At 40.8% G+C, this 22,542-nt stretch overlaps 1 protein-coding gene across 1 annotated transcript in view; it reads left to right on the top strand.

The window, feature by feature from the left end:
• Nucleotides 1-22,542, top strand: part of DLG2 (discs large MAGUK scaffold protein 2) — a 1,173,098-nt gene that overhangs the window by 44,056 nt on the left and 1,106,500 nt on the right. The window lies entirely within an intron of this gene.

Here is a 22,542-nt window from a genome sequence, read left to right on the forward strand (position 1 = left end):
AACAGATAAGCCGTGATGCAGGCCAGGGGTGACTCTCACCATCTGGATGTGTAGGGAGAAGTGGTTGGATGAGAGCTTGCTTTTCTGGGGAGACTTTTAATGAATCCTCAGGGAGACGATTTGTTACAAGTGAGCTTTTGCAACTCATTAATTGCCTTGAAACTTAATGGCATTCTGCAGCGTCGGAATTCCTTTTTTGGTCTGTGAAGAATTTTGCTTTGTATGAATATTAGATTAATATTGTTCTAAATGCAATTTGTATGTGCACTCTGAGTTAGTAGACTTTTTTTTTTTAATGCTAGGGCAGAAGTGATGTTTTGTACAGAGTTGAAAGGTCTGTGTCAGATTACAGTGATTCTATGCAGGAATGTTATAAGGAATGGCTTGTAAATTCTAATTTTTAGGTAATGAGAGATTTTTGTTTTAGTCTGGTCACTAAAGAAATATCACTTTTGTTTCACTGCTGTTTCTTATAACAAGGACTTCACTGGCTTAAAGGAAGCTCGCCAATTTACCTAATGGGTCTCAAAGTCATTATAATTAGCAGGAGTTCCAAAATATGAAGTTTTAAATTTCTCTCATAAACAAGTATAAGTGAAACTACTAGAATGTCCTGAAACACACTCCTTTTGCAATGCTCCACTGATGGGATTTGATTCAAAAAGAATTGAATTAAAACAGACTCATTACTCCACCTTTATACAGCCTACTTTAATGAATATCTTAACCAAAATTGTTATGATTCATGCCTCCTAAAATTTAGCCATGCACTTAAATTTTTCTTCCTATCACTACTAAATTATTGTAATATATCTTTTTTCAAAATATACATCTGATCATGCCACTTCCCTGATTTAATGGATTTTAGTTACTCTTGCCTTAAGAGCCAAATTCTTTTTATGACCTCCATGGTCCTTCATGCTCTGTTCCATTCCACCTCTCTCTCTTTATCTTCTGCCACCATCCTCCACCCAAGCTTTTGAAAAGGCCTCTTTCAGCTGCAGGCTTTTCCCACATGTTGTTACATCTGCCTGGAATGTCCTCCCCTGCTCTCCCCACATCCTAATTTACTCCTACCCTGCAAGTCTCAAGCCTTATATTCTGTCAGAATAGTCTATGCTTTTTTGACCAGGTATTACAGTGTGATTAAATAATGATCTGCTAATCAGTAAATTATGGTTATGTCTGTCACCCCTACAAGGCTATAATGACAGGGGCTGTGCCCATTGTTCATGCCTGTATTTGCAGTGCATTGTACAGAATCAGGTATATCAGTGGTCACACAAAATGTTTTATGAATTAGTATATCAAAGCACTCAGAAGTGTGTCTGGTACAGAATAAATGTCATTGATATTCTTTATATTTTTCCTTATTAGTAGATGCCAATAACAGGGTCTTGGATTGTGACATAGGGTCTTGGGTCCTAGTTGCAGGTCTCGCGTGTGGTCTTTGGAAAGTCATCTAAACTTTCTGGGCTTCAGTTTTCTTACCTTTACAGACTTTTTATTTTAGAACCCCTGGAAATACAGATTCCCTTAAAAGCCAAAGTGAAGGGGAAGAGAAAGAGCTGACTCATTGTGAATTTAATATTTTTCTTCAGGTTTCCAGCCTTTGTGTCTGAAGTATTTCTCACAGTCCAGGGTGGCCTTCATTCGCTAGACACAAAGAACCAACCCATCATCAAATCATTCTCATTGGAAAGGCTCCTATCTCATTTACTGGGCTCAGTAAAAAGCTCGTATCTTTCATCTCTGAGTTTGGGGTCCATTGAGAAACAAGTCATCGGGAAGGGAACTATAATATGTTTGTCATTGGTAGAGGCCAAATTGGAGGATGTAGGTCTTACATGAGATTCAAATGAACTTGCTATTTTTTTGGAACCGACTCCTCCAGGGACATAGAGTCTTTAGAGGAGACACACATACCCAGGATCCACCTCCCACTGGTTGGGGTATAGATTGGAGGAGAAAGAGGCCAAATTCCCTGTGCACAAGGCCTTTGACAATTAACTCCACCAGGTCAGGAAGCCTTTGGCCATCATCCAGGACCCGGTACCTCAATCTTCCTCTATAAAATGAAGTTAGATGTGAGACAATCTAGTAGGACTGTTTGGTTGTTGAAGAAGGGGAGAATATTGTTACTTTAAATGTCTGTTACCCAGTGAGTTTCAATTAGGGATTAGGCAGTTTCTATAAATAAGCAAAATAAACTGTGTCATTTGTTGGTATTATGGGAACCAGAGAATACATTTATTTTATTTCTTTTGTAAGAGTAAAAGCAAACAAATATATAGCCCAGGAGCCACCAGGATTTGCTGGCTATAACAAGCAGTCTAGGCTTCTCTGGGGCATCTGGGTTTCAAGTCTGAATCCCACTTGTGCCATGAAAGGCCTTGTCTTAAAGGCATCTTACAGCCCCTGGGAAAGGTTTTTGGAATGGGGAGCCTTCCCAGAGCCCCTGCCATTATTCCCTAAAGATAATGTTGCCTCCTTCTGAGACAAACTCTGCTTCTTAGAGCCATTGCCATATTTATATCTTCTCTTTCCTAATTTCTTTTAGGATTTCACCCAAGAGGCTTATCTTCATGATTAGGTAGTGGTATTTTTTTGAAGCAGTTGACATAATACTCAACTGCTTTAGATATGTACTGATGTGTCTGTGGGTTTACATGTATATATACTAATGTTACAGTTCTTCAGTTATGTAAACATGGATATAGTGCCATAGATGTGTGTCTTAACGCAGGGAGACAAGCATGCTGCAATTTCCACCTGCAGACTATCAAAGAGAGAGGGAGGAATGGTGTCACGAACTAAGCTGGCTATAAGGCCAATTCCCGAGGAAGAAGGACAGCCTCCCAAATGGCAGTGTCCAAAGGGGCATAGTGAATTTGACATTGTTATGTAAGTAGGTTTAGTCTAGGAAGTTGTGGTTGGCCAAGGATTCCAAGTGGCACTAGTATTGAAATGTAGGTAATCAATTCATTCATCTGTTGAGAACAGGAACCCAGGAAGATATTGGAAACTTAGACAACAAATCAAGACAATGAACAGAGGGGCTGCAGGGCTGGGCTGGGTTACAGAGTTTCTGCCTTGCAGGTCAGGTTCCTTTCTGATCTCCAGTTGTAACTTTGTGCATGTGCGGAAAGAGAGGCAGAAGGCTAGATGTTACATACAGGGTGTATGCAGCGGGTCAAAGGCAGCGGGCTCCCTCTGAGGGAGCCTCCATAAATCCGGGGGTTTTCCAGAGTGCACAGTTGGGGGCAGTACAGATTATTTTGATTATGGAAAATATATTGATATATCGATGTAGGGAAGCCATATTCAGACTCGATTCAGAGGTTAGATGAGGTGGAGTTTGAAGTAACAGACTTTAGAGATTAGAGGTGAGCCTCTGTAAGGAAAGTGGAGGCATATATGCACGCACATACACACACACACACACACACACACACACACACACACACACATGTAGTATTGCCTATTTATGGACACAATCACATATTACAGTCATGCAGCTTAACTCATGACTGGTTTATATCTTACAGCCAGAGACTGAAAGGGTCAATGAGGACTGCTGCACAAGAGCATGTCAGTGGTCAACAGGAGCAATCATGCTTGAAGCTCACTTGTGTCTTGTGCAAAAATTACCCTGAGATATCTGGACCTATAGTATAATCATAAAATATAGTTTGCATAGAAGGTTGAAGAAATGTATGGGTCTGTAGTTAGTAAGACAGGGGATCACCCATTAAAAGGCAGGATAAGTGCCTATTTCTAGGTAAAGATCTGTAAATATTTATTGAATGAATTCATTCAATCATGATACGTTATCCTGGAGGCAAAAAGTCTTCTCCTGAAGCCTTATGTAATTTAAGCTTTTAAACCAAGTGAATTATGTGAGGAGCTGTTACCAATCAGAAAGTGACCTGGGTGACTTATTTCCCCAGTGTCCATAGAATACAGTATCACCATCCTACCTTATAATAGAGAAACATGCAAATTGACCGCACCTTTGCTACGCCCACAGCCAATCAGAGCGAACAAGATGGCGGTTAATTTGCATATGCGGGCGCTGAGCGGCTTGGGTTCAGGAAACATCCTCCGGACCCAGGCCACTCCTAGCCTGTAGGCCCGTGCTTAGGTCCTGAGCGGCAGGGGTCCCAGAACGCCCCCTGGCCACTCAGAGCCTATGGGTGTAGGCGCCAAGCAACCTGGCAGGCGGAACATCCCCGCGTCGCTATAGCGTGCCCAGGACCTGGGGCTGCCGCTGGCCTCTGGGGTGTGCCAAGACCCTGGCGGCCACTGCTGTGTGCTGTCCAGGGTCCCTGCAAGCCCCGAGCCTGAGGCCCATGGTCAGGCTGGCTGCTGGCCTCCCCAAGCCGCTTGCAAAGGCTCCTGCACAAAGCAGCGGTTTGGGACCACGCCCCCAGCCAGGCGCCCAGGACCAGGGGCTGCTGCTGGCCTCCTGGGTTTGCCGAGACCCTGGCGGCCACCGCTGCGTGCTGCCCAGGGTCCCTGCAAGCCTCGAGCCTGGGGCCCATGGTGGGGCTGGCTGCTGGCCTTGGGGCGTTTGGAGACGGGGATGTTCCCACCCAGCCCCAGAGGCTTTCCAAGCTCCATCACCAAGTGGCAGATTGTGTCCATGCCCCAAGCCTAGCGCCCTCCACAGGGGGATGGCTGCTGGCCTCTGGGGTGTGCGGAGACCCCGGCAGCCACCACCGGGTGGCAGGGACACACCCCTAGCCCAGTGGACACAACCCAGGGGCTGCATAAGCTGCAGAGGATACACCTTTTTTAAAAAAATTTTATTGATTTTTTTTTTTTTTTTTTTACAGAGAAGAGAGGAGAGGGATAGAGAGTCAGAAATATCAATGAGAGAGAAACATCCATTAGCTGCCTCCTGCACACTCCCCACTGGGGATATGCCTCCAACCAAGGTACATGCCCTTAATAGGAATCAAACCTGGGACCCTTCAGTCTGAAGGCCCATGGTCTATCCACTGAGCCAAACCATTTTGAGAGTAAATACCTTTCTGACAACTCATTGGCTAAGCTCCCTGTAGGCCACCAATTGCAGTGTTGTTGGTAATTTGGGTTATAAGAATCCAAGAAGGTAATCTAGGGTTTTTCCACCACACGCTTGAAGGAAAAAATGAAGGTCCCTTGAGCGGTCCCAGATTGGAGAGACTGCAGGCTGGGCTGAGGGACAACACCCCCTGCTTCCCCCACTCCCCGCCGTGCACGAATTTCATGCACCGGGCCTCTAGTGAACAAATAGTTCAGTCTTCATGAAAAAGAATTCAGAAAGATGGAAAAATTTAGAGAGGCACATGTCACTATCACTGTCACTATTGTGCACAATTCTGTTTTTAACTTTCAGTTCTCTAAAAGTTTGCCTAAGGATTAACCCTAGAGCACGTGTGTCTTGAAGCCATTACTCTCCACCAATTGTGGACTCTGCTGGCCCTGGGCAAACAACTGATGATTCAGGGTCTGGGCCCAAGGCCAAAGTCAATTAGCTCTGAAAGTAAATGAAAGTTCTTACTTATGTTCCTCAGAATAGAACAAACCAACATTGGCATTTTTTTTTGCTGTCCCCAGGTTGATGGTTATTCTGGTTATGGTACATAGATTAAGGGGTGTGTTGTTTAAACATAACTTGACAAGGGTAGAATAATGAGTGAGGAAATCCCTATAAGTTATTTTTTTAAAATATCTTACAGATTATTATATCATTAAGGAAATACACTTAATTTTAAATGTACCTAATTCAATAATTTTTGTAATTTTAGTTCAAATTTTCTTTCAGTTCTTCCCCCAGAAGATTTCCTATTCCTAACTGTTATAGTCTTCAGTGCTTTAGTGGGATGTTTTTTCTAGGAGCTATGTATTTTGGTATCTTTTATTTGTAGGTTTAAGATATTTTTAAAAGTTTCTACCTAATCCAGATAATAATGCCACAATTTATTGAACACTCACCATATGCGAGGCACTTATTTATAATATCTATAAGCTCCTTTTCTACCCTGTAATGCAAATCTCTTTTTTAAAAACTATGTATTTTTTGTTGATTTCAGAGAGAAGGGGAAAGGGAGAGAGAGATAGAAACATCACTGATGAGAGAGAATCATTGATCAGCTGCTTTCTGCATGCCCCACACTGAGGATCGAGCCTGCAACCTAGGCATATGCCCTCACCTGGAATCGAACCATGACCTCCAGGTTCATAGGTTGATGCTCAGCCACTGAGCCACACAGGCTGGTCACAGATCCTATTTTGATGGGAGGAAACACAGGTTGTATTTGACATAGCCAGGATTCAAATTCAGGTCTGGCTCCAAAATCTATACTTTTCCTTAATCCACACTTCGCTAACTTAGTTGGGATTAGGTTTAACTGCATATAGTGTAAACCCCAAATAATAGTAATCAAACTTATGTGAAAGAAACTCAGAGGAAGGCAACTGTCAGACTTTCTTTCTCCCTGCCAATTATCCTAGCCTGTGCTTTCCATCTCTAAGATCATGACATGGCCCAAGAAGGCTGCTGAGACTTCAACTATCAAATGTGCATTTCAGATGGCAGGGAAGAGTTTGGAGGGATGGCAAAAGTGGTGTCTCAGGTATCCATCTCCATTTTAAAGAGCTTTTTTGGAAGTCCTGTCCATCAGTTTTCACTTATGTATCTTATGACTTATTCATAACTCCAACACCTAGAATAGTTCCTGACACAATGAATGAACAGATGGATGGAAAAGGGTGAATATGAGACTTACACTTAAATTGAGTCCAGGACATATTTAACCTCAGATTTGTTGACTTTTCATTTATCATTGTTTTTGACATATTTAACCTCAGATTTGTTGACTTTTCATTTATCATTGTTTTTGTTTTTATCTACCAAGTTGGTCTCTCTCTCTCTCTCTCTCTCTCTCTCTCTCTCTCTCTCTCTCTCTCTCTCCCTCCTTCCCTTTTTCTCTTTCTCTCTCTCCTGTCTACCCTCTGTTCTCAACATCATCTGGATCTTTCCAACTCATCATTTAAGTACTGGCTAACTCAGAACTCTCTTGAGAAGCTTTCTCTGTCCTCATGAAAGATACAATTTGACTAAACACCCCTTTGATTTAACATAGCATCCTCCACGTACTCCTACCACAGCAGTTTCCACACTGTATTAGTTACTTTGCAATGAGCTGCTTAAGGTAAGAATTTTGGTTTATTCACTATTATAGCAACAATACTTGGAATCAAGTCTAGAATATAATTGGTGTACAATAAATATTTACCGAAAGGGTGGTGGGTGTGCAGATAAGGTTCTGGATGATGAAAAAACCTGTGCAAAGTCATGGGACTTGATATGGACCCAAATTTCTGCCCTTAAAGCCTGTCTTCCATCAAGAAGGACAAAGCAAAGCAAAACAAAACATCTAACTTCACAAATTTGTTTGAAACCAGCTGCCTTTCCCTCGGTGCTGTAGCCACTTTTGAGTCTGTTCCTAGACTTAGTGCTTGACTGAGACAAATTTTCAGAAGCCCACACCAGTCACTGAAAAGGTGATAACACTTGCTAGACTGTGCCTGCAAAAGAGGGTGGAATTATTTCAGAATTTTCTATACAGGCCACCTTTTATTTTATCTTCTTCTTTTTTTTTTCCTGCAGAGGACTCTTGTATATGGGCAGTAGCCAATACAAAAGTCCTCCTGTTTGGGAGAGAGGACAATTCAGCAGTGTTTATATGACAACAGGTCCCCAGAGCAGAAGGCTGTCCAGCTAATCTCCTCCCCAGACCTATCACCTTGCTCCTTCCGCTGTAGGGCATTTATAAACTTGTAAAGCCTTCCAAGACAGGGCTGCTGCAGGGTTGAGAATGGCATTGTGCCAGGTGAGTCCCTGAAGCGTACAAAGAGGGTGATTGGCCTTCCTGATGTAGTGTTTGGCTTCTTAACCAACATGGCATGCACTGTGGGGATGTGTGGCCTCATGCCAGGAATGGAAAACTGAGGATAATCATGGCAAGTGACAGTTATGACAGATTTTAAAATAAGTTCTGGCATTAAGAAGAATGCTAAGTTCATAGGAATTTTTATGCTAAAATACAAGTATTGAAACAACTGATGCTTTGGACTATGTGCTCCCAGACTCACTAGAATAATACTGATCATGCTCCTATAATGTTAGGGTGGGAGTGATGTGATAGAAAGGGAAGGGGCTTTAGTCAGGCAGGCCCGGGTTCAAATCCTGACTCTACCAGGATTTGTGTGACTTTGAACTTTTGGAAGTTGTTTTCTCATCGGTGAAATGGAGGTAATAACATTGGTCTTGAAGCCGGCATTGTGATTAGTGGCAATGGGTGGAGAGTGCATACTACGTGTTCAATCAGCAGTTGTTTGTTTGGATTATTATTCCACCAGAGGTAACAGAAGCAGAATTGGACATCGTGAGTGAGCCTGTTGCAAAATGGCCATAGTTTGAGGGTTCTGTGGCTTCTGTTGGGCACACTGGCACCCCATCATAAGCACCCTGCTCTTTGAACCCCCAGACCCCAAAGTTATTCTTTTTCCTTTTGGTTTACTTATACATCAAAACCTTAAGGGTGTTTTCTTGATTTAAATATAATACACACTTTGGATGCCTACTTTATATCCAAAAAACAAAATTAGAGGATGAGAGAGAGCTGCCCTCTGAGAGCTTACCCACTGTATTGAGGATATGGGCATTGTGTGAATGGGAGATGCAGTGAATGATGAGTACGCACAGGGAAACTGAGATAATGAGAACAGTCGGAATGGAGCTTGACCATGTTATTTCTCTTTCCATCTCACTCAAGGTTGTCTTAACTCGTTGGAATTGTGTGCAATACCTCCAAGTTCTGATCTTTACCTATCCATCCCGCTAACACCCTCATGCACCTTTATCTCCCGTCCAGAACTTTGTATAGTTTTCACAATAGGCCCGGTTTGTTGTGCCTCCATGCCTTTGCATAGGCTGGTGTCTGCAAGGGATGTCCTTGTCTCACCTTCTCTGTAAGGTCAATGCTACCGTTTTTTCAAATCCTGACACAAGTTTCAAATCTTTTTAGAAATGTTACCCAATCCTTCCAATAAATGGAATAGAAGCCCTCAATTCTCAATGTCACAGGATTGTATACTTATCATAGCATTTATCACCAATATTGTAAATATTTTGTTCCCATTAGAAGGTAAGTTCATTGTAGTAATCAAGGCAGATTGACTGCTGCACAAGCTAAATGACTTAATACAATAGGTTTGTTTCAATCTCCCTCACAGTCCAGATCTGTGTAGTGGGTGGAGAGGGGTGGTGAAGGGAGAGTCTGCTCCATATAGATTTTTAAGGTCCCCATTTCCTTCTAAATGGATCCAACCATCCCCAGGGGCTCAGAACCACCCACTGATTCTCTGTATCTTTCCAGCAGACAAGGGAAGACAGAGACCATGGAGGAGATATTTAGGGGACTAGGCCTAGAAAGGAGTTCATCAGTTCTTCTGACATTCCATTTGGTCCAAACTTTATCAGGTGGCCCTTACTGACTGCAAGGGAGGCTGCAAAATGTAGTCAAGCTTTGTGTTTAGGGGGAAAGAAATAGGGTTTGGTGAATCTTTGCCATAATATTTGCAGGCATATGGCTTATCCCTACATCTGTAGCACCTTACCACACAGATGCAATAATAATTTATCAGAATCTAACAATGAGTTAGGAAGTAAGTAAATATGATGAGTAAAATATCAGAAGGGCTGGGGCTGCATTAACTTTGGGGAACCAATTAATGCTGACAACATATGGGCAGTCGGTATTTGAAGAAAACAACCAACACTTGCTATTCCCCTGCCTTGGCACACAGGGTCTCCCTGACTGAAGTTCTCCCCAGGGTCTGGGCACCTAGGATCCTTCCATCCTCAACCCCTGGCACTGTCCCCCTTGTTTCAGTTTCCTTGCCATTTCTCAAACACACGAAGCATGACCCCACCGCAGGGCCTTCACCCTTCTTGTTTCCCTGGTCTGAAGCCTGCTCCCCCACCCCCACTGCCCAACAGCCACATGTCTGTCCCTCCCCTACCTTAGATCTTATCTTAAATACCATCTTCTTAGTGAGCCCTTCCCTGGCTACCAGACTTCCTGTCCTCCCTGTGGTATTTCTCTCCATGTCATGTATTAAGATCGGATATGCTACATATCTATTTGTTTGTTGTCATCTCTTCTCCCCCCATCCCCGCAAGACACACACTTGAATATATACCTGTGAGGTCATGGAATTTTGTCTTTCTATCACCAGCACCTAGAATAGTGTCTGGTACATTGTAGTTGCTCAAATATTTTTAAATGGATGACTATCCTTGGTTTTTTGCAAAATGCTTTTTTTCTTCTTGGCATGAAAGTGACAGACATTAATTTAACAATTGGATATAAAAATATTGTCAAAAAATGTCTGGCAATTAGATGTAGAAATGGAAGGGAGGGGTAGAAGATAATTGTTAGTAAGCGTGGTGGTGGCTTGACTTTTAGATTCAAAGATAAAAGGCTATTTCTCAGAAATGACACACCTGAAACCAGGGAGTGTTTTGAAAGTGTTTCTTCCAAGAATGTTGATTTTGATGCCACCTAAACATTCAATGAATGCAGCTTGAAGGACTCAACTGCAGAGCTAAGTAAACCTATAATGAGTACTTAAGCCGTCTAATTTAGTCTGTCAGAAAGGTACAGAAGGCATTGGGGGGTGGTGGTGGTGGTTACAAGCTTTTGCTTCTCCTTTTTATTTTTATTGTTGACACTATTAAAAATGTCCCTCATTCTACCCCGCCTCCTTTGCCCCCTCTCCCATCTTTACACCCCTCTCCCCTGGCCTTCACCACACTGTTGTCTGTGTCCATGGATTTGCCTATATGTTCTTTGGCTAATCTCTTCGCCTTCTTTCATCCAGGCTCCCTTCCATTTCTCTGACCTCTGACCTCTGACAATATGTTCCATGTATCCATACCTCTGGTTCTATTTTGTTTGTCAGTTTATTTTGTTCATTAGATTCTACATGTTAGTGAGATCATGGGGTATTTATCCTTCTCCACTGGCTTATTGAGCTAAGTAAAGAAGGCATTTTGATCACAGCAATGCTCTTCACAGAAATTGTATCTGGGGAGCTGGTCTCTTTCTATTTGATTATTCAAGGATATATTTGGGATGCAGAGAATATTTGCCAAAACCTATCTTTAACACTCAGCTGCTTAAAAAAACAAAAGCACTGTGAGATGGAAATTGCTAGAAGAATCCATTCAGCAACTTCTTTAATAAAGCCAGCCTTGCATGTTGGGCTCATGCTAAAGTATAGAAATACAGACCTGGAAAGGACCTACAGGTGAGGAAAATGGGGTCTGGAGGCAGGGGCACAGACATTTATTGAGTGAACTCTGTTGTGCCCTTGCAAACCTTTCATGCCATATAGGTGTTGCTGTCTTCATCTGGCACCCATATTCAGACTGATTCTCTTGCCTACTATCATACAGAAAGTGTAGGAAAGAGTGGGCCCACAGTGAACCAGAGTCCCTGTTATTTTTGTAAGGAACATTACCCCCCAGATTGCTCAACTGTGACATAATATATCCGGAATAACAACTCAAGCCTTTTGACTCCTAGTTCAGTGCTCTTTATACCAGAGTTTATTTTTTTCTGTGTAGGGACACAAAGGTAAATTTTGTGCAGTAAGTTCTACTTATTAAACACATTTTATAGTCTATCCTCTCATCCTTCTCTCGGTTTTGATTGTAAAGACTTTATTTATCTAAGAAAAGATACAAATTTATATCTTACCATTTGTTGTGTTTAATATTTTTGCTTATCTTATTCATATTTTCACATTATCCATGTCTGTATCTCAGCAATAACAGTTCTTTCTCCTTTACAAGAGATGCATTAGCTTTCATCACTTTGGGAAAATATCTTAAGAGCTTAATGTTTCTATTTTACAATGTTGATTACTTACCTACCTGGTGAGAATGGTGTCAGAATTTAGCAACACATTTGTATTTTCTCTCTAAGTGGTTTTATAAATTGCAAATAGGAACATGAAGTATTAGTATTAGCAATAATAATAGCTAACACAGAGAGCCTAATATGTGTGAGTCACAAGTTCCCTTTTTAAAAACATGTCCTCACACAATCCTATTAGGTAAACATTGCTATTATTCACTTTTACAATTAAGGAAATTGAGGCACAGACAGGTTGAGCAAATTGCTCAAGGTTACATTTGGTAAATGACACAGCTGGGATTCCAATCCGGGCAACTTGCTCTAGCGTCTAAGCTCCTAACCACTTACGATAGCTGCTTCTCAGGATGTATGTCAGGACTTCGAACAAAATTGTGGAGAAATCTATATCATGCCTCCTCCTTTCCTATAGAAGCCTACTCCAGAAGCTATAGGCATGCCCAATACATATCACCTTGTCTCCTCTGACCTTGGAAATGTAGAAAGAATAACTTGAGTAGTTGGGTAAGAGAGTATTTGAGGGTATTGGGTTGTTATAGGACTTGTTTCTGGAAGATAATGTAAGGAGAAGAGTGGAGCCAGGCCTGGTGCACCTCCCACTCAGTCACTTTCTAGTTGCATGAACTTGGACATGATATTTAACTTCTGTGAGCCTCAGTGTCTGCATGTGCAAAGTTGGGGAAAATAATACCCAACTCTCAGTATTCAGTAAGACCCCCATAAGAGGCAAAGTATCTGAGGCACCTCGCTAAAATAGTCAATTAATAGATTAAAGTGGTGGCATTCTCATCAAATATAAGATGGACCAATATGTAACTCACATAAGTAAGGCAAAACTGGGTTAAAGAAGAGGCTATGTAGATAGGAGAACACATAAGGTTTGTCCACCATGAAATAAAAGCTTATATTCAGTAGTGAGGTGTAGTGATTAACAGCTTATACCTTTAGAGTCATGCAAGTTTGAGTTTTGACCCTATTTTGATCTCGGTTACGTACTTCTTGGCTATCTGCCCTTAGGTAAACCTTTCTACACCTTGTTTCCCCATCCAGGAATCAGGATAATTATAATTTGCTAGGAAATTATTTAAATATTAATCTATTGCATATATGTTTACAATATTCATATACAATATGTTGTGTGTCTATACATGTACGTATGTATACTAGATACATATATAAACACACATCCAATGGCATATGGAACTAGCTCTTTATATTCATTTGTTACAAGATTATTTCACTAATGATGGGAAAAGTCTCTAGATATTTGAACACTGTACTAGTCAGAATACTGTGGAGAAACAATACCAATAGGAGATATATCTATCTCTCCAGATAGAGTGATAGATATAGATAGATCCATCTATATCTCTGTAGATATAGATAAATATCTATTATCTTTCTACTTATCTATCTATTATCTTTCTATCTATATTGTAAGGAATTGGCTTGCATGATTACAGAGGCTGGCAAGTCTAAAATCTGCAGACCCAATGTCCCTGTTTGAGTCCAAACGTCAGAAGTTGCTGTAAAACCAGGAAGAGCCAATGTTCCAGTTTAAAGGCCATCCGATAGGAGAATTCTTTCTACTTGGGGAAGGGCCAGGTTTTTGTTCTATTTAGGCCTTCCACTAATGGATGAGGCTTACTCAAGTAATGAAGGCAACCTGCTCTACTCAGCCTATTGATTTTAAATGCTAATCTCATTCAACACACTTACAGAAACATATACAAAGCACTTAAAATAGTGTCTGGCACATCTGCAAGCTCCATCAATGTTATCTATAATCTTTATCACCAGATAAGTCATCTGTGATAACAAGCACAACATCTCAGTGATTAATAAAAACAATTTTTTATTCTTCACTCACATTTCCTGTAGGCTGAGAGTCACTATGGCTACTCTCTGGCTAAGGGCCTCCTTCCCTTGTCCTCTCATCCTAGAACTCAAGCTAAAGAAAGGTCTCTAGCTGAGACATGCCATTCTTATGGCAGAGTGTAAAAACAAGAGTATTGGCAGAATCTTCTCTCAACTTCTGCTAACACATAGCACATGTCTGATCTACTCATTGTCCATTGATCAAAGCATACAATATGGCCAAACCCAAAATCAAAGGGCAGGATGTATAATGTCCAAATGAAATGGCAGTGGATGAGTAATAATAATTGAAAACAATAATATAGTCTACTAGAATTAATGGATAACAGCATTATCATAGTATATGTAGAGTGCTTGTGGGGAAAGAGAAGTATGGTGGGGAATAGGCTAGAAAGAAATTCAAAGGCCAGAATATATGTAGAAATCAATCCTAATTTTCTGGACATACTCCAAGAGTTTAGGTCCACAGCACCCTACCTCCCATATCTTCTGCCTGGTTTTCTGTTCTTTGTTTTATGAGTCAGTCCCCTAAAATCTAAAAGCTGAGGCCTTTTACCACATGCTACAATATGTGTTAATGGTGGCAATTTCAAATGTGGATTTGAATTATAAATAGGAAAAAAAGAATTTATATTACCTCTATAATTGACATCTTGACCTTTTGTTTTCTTTTTTTTTTTAACCTTTATTGTTGAGATTATTACAGATGTCCCTCTTTTTTCCCCATCATAGCTCCCCTCCACCCAGTTCCCGTCCCACCCCAGGCCTTCATCACCCTATTGTCTGTGTCCATAGGTAATGCATACATGCATATAAGATCTTTGTTTCATCTCTTCCCGCCCCTACACCCCCTTCCCTCTGAGAATTGTCATCTGTTCCATTTCCATGCCTCTGATTCTATTTTATTCACCAGTTTATTATGTTCATTAGATTTCTTATTCATTTGATTTTTAGATTCAGTTGTTGATAGATATGTATTTGTTGCCATTTTGTTATCTTTCTTCTCCTCCTCCTCCTCCTCCTCCTCCTCCTCCTCCTTCTCCTTCTCCTTCTCCTTCATCTTCTCCTTCTCCTTCTCCTTCTCCTTCTCCTTCTCCTTCTCCTTCTCCTTCTCCTTCTCCTTCTCCTTCTCCTTCTCCTTCTCCTTCTCCTTCTCCTTCTCCTTCTCCTTCTCCTTCTCCTTCTTCTTCTTTAAGAATACCATTCAGCATTTCATATACTATTGGTTTGGTGGTCTTGAACTCCTTTAGCTTTTTCTTGTCTGTGAAACTCTTTATCTGACCTTCAATTCTAAATGATAGTTTTGCTGGGTAGAGTAATCTTGGTTGTAGGTCCTTGCTATTCATCACTTTGAATATTTCTTGCCACTCCCTTCTGGCCTGCATAGTTTCTGTTGAGAAATCAGCTGACAGTTGTATGGGCACTCCCTTGAAGGTAACTAACTGCTTTTCTCTTATTGCTTTTAAGATTCTCTCTTTGTCTTTAGCCCTTGGCATTTTAATTATGATGTTCCTTGGTGTGGTCCTCTTTGGGTTTTTCTTGTTTGGGGTTCTCTGTGCTTTCTGGACTTGTAAGTCTATTTCTTTCACCACGTAGGGGAAGATTTCTGTCATTATTTCTTCAAATAGGTTTTCAATATCTTGTTCTCTCTCTTCTTCTGGCACCTCCATAATTCAGATGTTGGTATACTTGAAGTTGTCCCAGAGGCTTCTTACACTATCTTCATCTTTTTGGATCCTTTTTTCTTTTTGCTCTTCTGATTGGGTGTTTTTTGCTTCCTCATATTTCAAATTGTTTATTTGATTCTCAGGTCCTCTAATCTACTATTGAATCCCTGTATATTATTCTTTATTTCAGTCAGTGTATACTTAATTTCTGACTGGACCTTTCCTTTTTTTTTTCTATTGGCATTCTCACTAAGATCCTTGAAAGTCCCACTAAGTCCATTGGAGGTTTCTAGGAGATTCTTGAGTAACCTTATAACTGTGGTTTTGAACTCTATATCCAGTAGTTTGTTTTCTTCCATTTCTTTCATTTGTGACATGTTTCTTTGTCTCTGCACTTTGGCTGCTTCCCTGTGTTTGTTTCTGTGTATTAGGTAGAGCTACTAAGTCTCCTTGAGTTGATAGAGTGACCTTGTGTAGTAGGTGTCCCATAGAACCCAGTGGCTTAGCCTCCCCAATCACTTGAGGTGGACACTCTAGGTGCACCCCTTTGTGGGCTGTGTGCACAGTCTTGTTGTAGGTGAGCCTTGATTGCTATTGGTGTCACTGGGAGAAATTGACCTCCAGTCCAATTGGCTGTGGGGACCACATGCAACTACAGTGGGAGAGCTATTGTGTAGGAGACATCTTTATGGAGCAGGACTTGCTTCAGTGGGGCTTTGGTGCTTACTGAGTCTGCCCCTTGTATGTGTCACTTATGGATGTGTAGAGTTGTAATCTGGTATGGTCTCACACTGACCACTGGGTACACTGGCTCTTGGGTCTCCAGGAAGGTGCAAAGTCAGCCACTGCCTGGAGCCACCCAGCAGGAGCTACCAAGAGATCTGCAGATTCCTTCTCTTTGTATCAGGTTTGGCAGTGCCCAGATGAGGCCAAGCTATGAAGCAAGGCAGGCTGGTGCTGGTGCCTGGTCTTGGGACTTTTATTGATAGGTTAGGGGCTCCTTGACCCAACTGCAGTTTGTTTGACAGGTTTTAGCCTGAGCAAGGACAGGCCATTCATATGCAAAAGTAACTGCATGTAGCTTGGGTGGGGTTGTAAATTGGATGGGGTGGGGTCTTAGGTAATCACCAGGGTGGAGCAATCAGAAATGGCTACCAGTCAGCCCTGTGACCAGGAAGGTCCCAGCGTAGGAACAATGACTGCTGAGTGCATCTCTCTCTAGGAGAAAGCCGCCCCCAAGTTCCTGCCCTGATGCCAGACAGTCCAGTTTCTCCCCATATGTGTCTGGATCCCCCAGAGCCTTGCCTGGCACTGGAGCTCAGAGGAAGCAGGAGCTTGTAAGTTCAGTTCATGGTGCCAGCCTTTTAAGAGGAGCAGCTTGGTCTCCAACAGCCTCTGTGTCACTGAGCCCCAATCCACACTGGTTTTTACAGTCCTAGTTCTTACTGCCCATAGGGACTTCTTTTTCCAGCTCTGGGACACTGGGCTTGGGGTCTGGTGTGGGGCTGAGACCCCTTGCTCCTCCAGGTGGCCTCTGCAGAAACAATCTTCCTCCATATACAAAAAGCGGCACCTGTGAGTGCCAGGCCAGCCAGTTCTGTGCCTCCACACCTCCTACCAGTCTCAGTGTGCTTTCTTTTTTACTTCTCTAGTTGTAGGACTTCCATTCAGCCAGCTTTCTAGTGGTTCTGGATGATGGTTGTTCTGTATTTTAGTTGTAATTTTGATGTGGTTGTGGGAGGCAGCAAGTATAGGTTTTTGCATACACCACCATCTTGGTTCTCTTGACCTTTTGTTTTCAAAGAACTATGAACCTTTATCAATGTCTCCTATTAATTATAATTGTACTTGCTAACTTAGAGACAGTTGTCATTTTCATTATATCCCATGAATTTATAATCAAGCCATTTGAAATAGATGGAATTTGCAACTGTAGTAAGTAAATAATTTCAGGCTTGGTTTTCTGTTTTTTCATAGAGAATTTTGAGGAGGAGGTTTGGAATTGAACCTCCTTTTAAATGAGACTGTATGTACATAAATCTCATTGACAGCTAATAGTTGGCACTAAATTATGATTATGTGCACATAAGCATAGAATAAAAAGGACCATTTGAAAAATGTTAAGACGATATTTCATAGAAATGTGGCTACCACATTTTTATCTCCAGAGGAAGGAAGGCTCTTAAGAATAAAAGAACCTTTGTTACTCTGACTGTAACTTTACTTTTGGATTAAAAAGCTAAATTTTGGTTGTCAGCAAAGGAAACTTGGGACTTCAAAACATGAGCTCTGTAGTCGTGACTTGGGGTATGAGATCTGGGGGCAAGACCTATGCAGGCCTCTTGAAGTAAATAGGGTAGAGTAGAAGAGGGGAAATAAGAGGGGTAGAATATAGTGAAGTGAAGGACACTCCTCTTATGTCAGCATGAGCGTCCAGACTACATATGGGAACTTGGATCTAGGGATGGGAGAACCTCAGAATCCAGATATAGGGGCTACCCCAAGGTTCAGGAATAAATGGAGTACTGTGAAGATATTAAAGGCATTGGTATGTATTCAGAGCGTACATTTTATGGTATATAAATTATGTCCTAATTTCCATTTTTTTAGCATCACAAAGAAAAAAAAAAGAAAGCAAATATATATTGGGCCTTCCTCCTAAGTTATAATATACCAACATAAAGTTCTGACTTTGAGATTAAGTAAATTCACCTACTCACTAAAAGTGAACTTTTATGTTTGTATTATATCCCTTTTGTAATAACTGCTTTTTACAGTAACACCTTTGATATTGTACATTTAATAGACCTATTCTTCCAAATGAAATGGAAAAAGTTCTGCAACATGTTTTACTTATTAAAAGACTGTTACCTTTTTTTTTAAAAGGAATAAATGGGGTAACTAAATAATTTCTTATCCAAAACAGTTCTTTATGGGCAGTGAAAGCAGACATGAGTATGCTGGGCTAATTTATAAATCAGGACAGTTCTGGACAAATAAGACATAGAGGGGTGGAGAGAACTGGAGAAATAGCAAATAAATACCACCCTTTATTCTTGCCCCATTCATTCACCTACTTATTCAACATATAGTTGCTATGTTCTTATATCTACTTTGGAGAAACACAAATGAATAAGACATGGTACCTGCCTTCCAAGTTATCCTATTAATAGACTGTTAGAATAGAATCTAATTTGTTTGAGACAATCAGAGTTTGCTCTCAAGCCCAAGGCATTGACCTCTGACTTGGTGTTCGATCAGGGAAGGGAGGTAAAAGGAGGAGGTAGTGAGGTTCCTTGGGATAGGTAATATCTGAGGTGATTTTCAAAGGGAAGAAGAAGATAAAGTGTGGGAAAGGGTGTACTGAGGAAAAGGTACTTTCCAGAAATAAACAGGAAAATGGTCTATGTCCCGAAGGTGGTCTTGTTGGCTAGGAAACAGGAAGAAGGTGATGTTGTCATCTGACCTCTCAGAACTGAATTTTAGCTGGCTGGCTCAGGAAACACACCAGTTTGTTAAGAGTAAAATTCATGGCTTTATATTTTATCAGTTGTCAGACCAAAGAGATCTGAACAGGACCTCCTAGGCAAATTCATGCTTTCTCAGAAGTGACTGCTTTTGCAAAAAGATTTATAGAGAAATTGACAGGAAGGATGGGTAACCTGACATTGACATCTGCATAAATGGCTATGGAGGCAGGGGGATGGCTTGTGGAGAAGTGGCCCTTTAAGTCCCTGTTATCATACCACGTGTGTTTCCATTTATGGTTTCCTACCACAATCCAACCCTTGTTTAAATTGAGAAATTGTAGAGGGAAAAAGTTACACCCCCCTCAAAAAAAAAAAATAAAGTGGAGGTGAGATTTTTGTTTTAGTGAGATTGTTTTCCATTTCTCCTTAACTTGATTCAAAATGTCTTATACTTCTTCCTTTAAGTAAACTTGAGATGAGAAATCTCTAGATTTCCATTAAATGATCAATATATGTGTACATTTATATTGAACACCTTCAATGATCAAGGGCTATACTCAGTGCTGACAAATGGTTTCTAGATTCTTTAAACTTAAATAGATCTCTCTCTCTCTCTTTCTCTCTCTCAAACACACACACACACACACAAACACACAATTATGACACTTTATACATGCGATTATGGGCACCTCACAGCGAAGGATCATGTCTTATTCATTTTTGTATCCCAAGCTTCTAAGTGGTGATAAATTTACACTAAAAAGTACACATAATAGAAATTAACATTTTTATGGAACTCTGTCATTTCAAGGCACATTTATAAATCTATTTATAATTTCCTACTGAGGTGGGAATTAGTTCTATTTCAATTTTATATGAGAAGAAACCGAGGTTCAGAGGATGAAGGGAGTCCTCGTAGCATATGTAGGTTAAGTCAAAGGTGGAACCCAGGAACTCCTGGCTTTGCATCTGATCCTCTCTCTAAATTTTATTGCTACATTTGTAATGTAATTTATTCTTCTCCATTATCTGAGGTAAATGCTTCTGATGTTCTAAGAAAAAATAAATAAAACCATTCATTGTTATTCAAGGGCCCTCAAGCCAGGAAACCTATTCACAACATCTGTAGAATATGCAGGAAAAAATGCTACCTACAAGGGCATAATTACACATAAGCCTTGGATGTTGATATTGTTTTCTGTACACAGATAATCTAAGTGGCTTTATCTGTAGTAACTTGAGTGGGGAGTGTATAGGGTAGCAATGTCATAAAACTTTATTTTATGATTCATCTGGGGACCCTGGAAAACGGTGCAGACTAACTTTAATCATCACTGCTTGGATTGATTTAGGTCCTCCCACTCCCACATTAAACTGTAATGTATTCTTTATAAAAATGTACAACTTGAAGTTAATTTGAGTTCTTCATGCCAAAGAGTTTATTTATAGCATGCGGTGAAACATTTTATGGCCCAATTTCAATTAAATCATAAATTCAGGAAGAGAGAGAAACAGGCCTACTCAGTCACCTTGCCCTTGTCAGAAAGAATAAGATGTGTATCTGTGGTATATTTCCCATTGCTTGGGACAATGTGCATATTTATATATCTCTTCATAGTCAATGCTGCTGATGGAAATGGCTTTTATGTGAAAAAGCATAATCAGAAAGCTTGTGCGGGTTGTAGATTTTTCCTTCTCTTACAGCATATTTCATCATAGTCCGGTTCAAAGCCAGGAATGTTTTCTTTACACTTCAACAAAAACAGCCTTCTGCCTCTTTGCCTGAAGTCATAGTATTTCTATTCTGGGTCAGGTTGGTCTGCCCATCATCATATTACTTCCTTATTAATACTTTACAGAGGTATCGTACCAGGCCTGAGGATGTCATCTGGATATAATACACTCCACTACGATAGTACAGATGCTGAAAATAGCACCAACTATAACACACTGGAATGTTTATACAGAGTGAATGGGGTATCAGGGTGCTCAGAGAAATAATGATGTTGTAAATGTCAAACTCAGCATCTTGGGATTAGAGAAGGATGCTGTAAAGTCCAGAATTTAATCTTATCTAAAGACGAGTCCAGTCTTTGCCTTCGGTTTCTGGGAGTTAATCTCAGACCCTTAACATTCTATGTCTGATAGGAATGTTTTTGTTTGTCTGGGGCTTTGGACACTGGACAGTTAAACAATGAGATTTTTGATGAGAGTTTTGGGCCATGAGGTATCAGTTCCACTTCCAGAATTGACCCCTAATGAGAACTCTGAGCACTGAGGCTCAGGTGAGCTTTTTGGTTGGCAATAATCTGTGCATATTGTCACACATCAATTCTAGGAGAGTAATACATCCATGATTCAATGCAGAGAAGACAACAAAAGCTCCATGTTTGGTGCCTTTTCTGGACTCTGCTTGATGGGCTTCTTTCCTTGGCTGATATTAATCTCTATACTTTCTCTGTAATAAACCAAATTTGTGAATATAACAGCTTTCATTGAGTTCCCTAACTCCTTCCAATGAATTATCTCAACTGAGGATTGTTTGGGGAATTTCCAAAGTGCCAGTTGCTGTCAGAAGGGAGAATGGTATAATGTGGATTGTGTGCCCTCACAGAGTTGGCTTAAATTCTTCACAGATGCATTGTTGAAAACCAATGTCCAGAGAATACCAAGGACCAGAAACTGGGAAAAGGAATGACAGTTATAAACTAATTTAGGTGATTTCACATTTATTATTCCTTGCATCTATGAGATCTGGGTGTATCTGTATGTGTTCCTTCTTCACACAGTCACAAAAGCATTGTTTATCCCCAAAGGACTGATAACACTTCTAGTAATGGGCATAGATATCTAAAAAAGAACAAGAGATGCTGCATCTAGACGTTTATTGGTAGCCAAGGGTTACATTAAGATGATGGCATCTTAGTCCTGACCTAAAATAAGCTGAAAAGTAGTCTTGGAAGGTATTATAGGAGATCCAGTGGGGGGAGAGGAGCAGATTACAGAACCCATTCCTTAGGTCCAGGGTCCAGGGACAGATAGGACTTCAAAGAAAACAGATCTTGCAACAGTAAGACAAAACCCACCCTGATAATGTAAGAATTGAAGCTACCCACAAATGGACTTGATACCGTGTTAGTTAGAATTAAATTTGCCTGTGAGTGACAGCAGTCTTGCAATAAAAGAAGTTTCTTTTTATCTTATGTAAATGAAACTTAGAAATAAACAGTCTAATCAAGGATGATAGCAGCATGATGTTCAGGGACCCAGGGTCCTTCTGATTGTCCAACCAACCTCAACATAAGAAACCAATCTCCTACCCAAGATGGTAGCTCAATATTCAACCATCATGTCTATATTTAATCATGATGGTTCTCCTCCTTGGTAGGAAGGAGGAAGGATGAAAGAAGGAAGAAGTGAAGAAGCTACTCATCCCTGCCCCCCATTTAACCCTTTGCACTTGCTTGCTTTTTTATCGATTCCTTTATTCTAATGCTAACCGTGTCGAGTCACACTCGACATCCGAGTGCA

This window comes from Eptesicus fuscus, chromosome 13 (assembly GCF_027574615.1).
Source record: "Eptesicus fuscus isolate TK198812 chromosome 13, DD_ASM_mEF_20220401, whole genome shotgun sequence".
In the NCBI taxonomy this organism is placed as follows: Eukaryota; Metazoa; Chordata; class Mammalia; order Chiroptera; family Vespertilionidae; genus Eptesicus; species Eptesicus fuscus.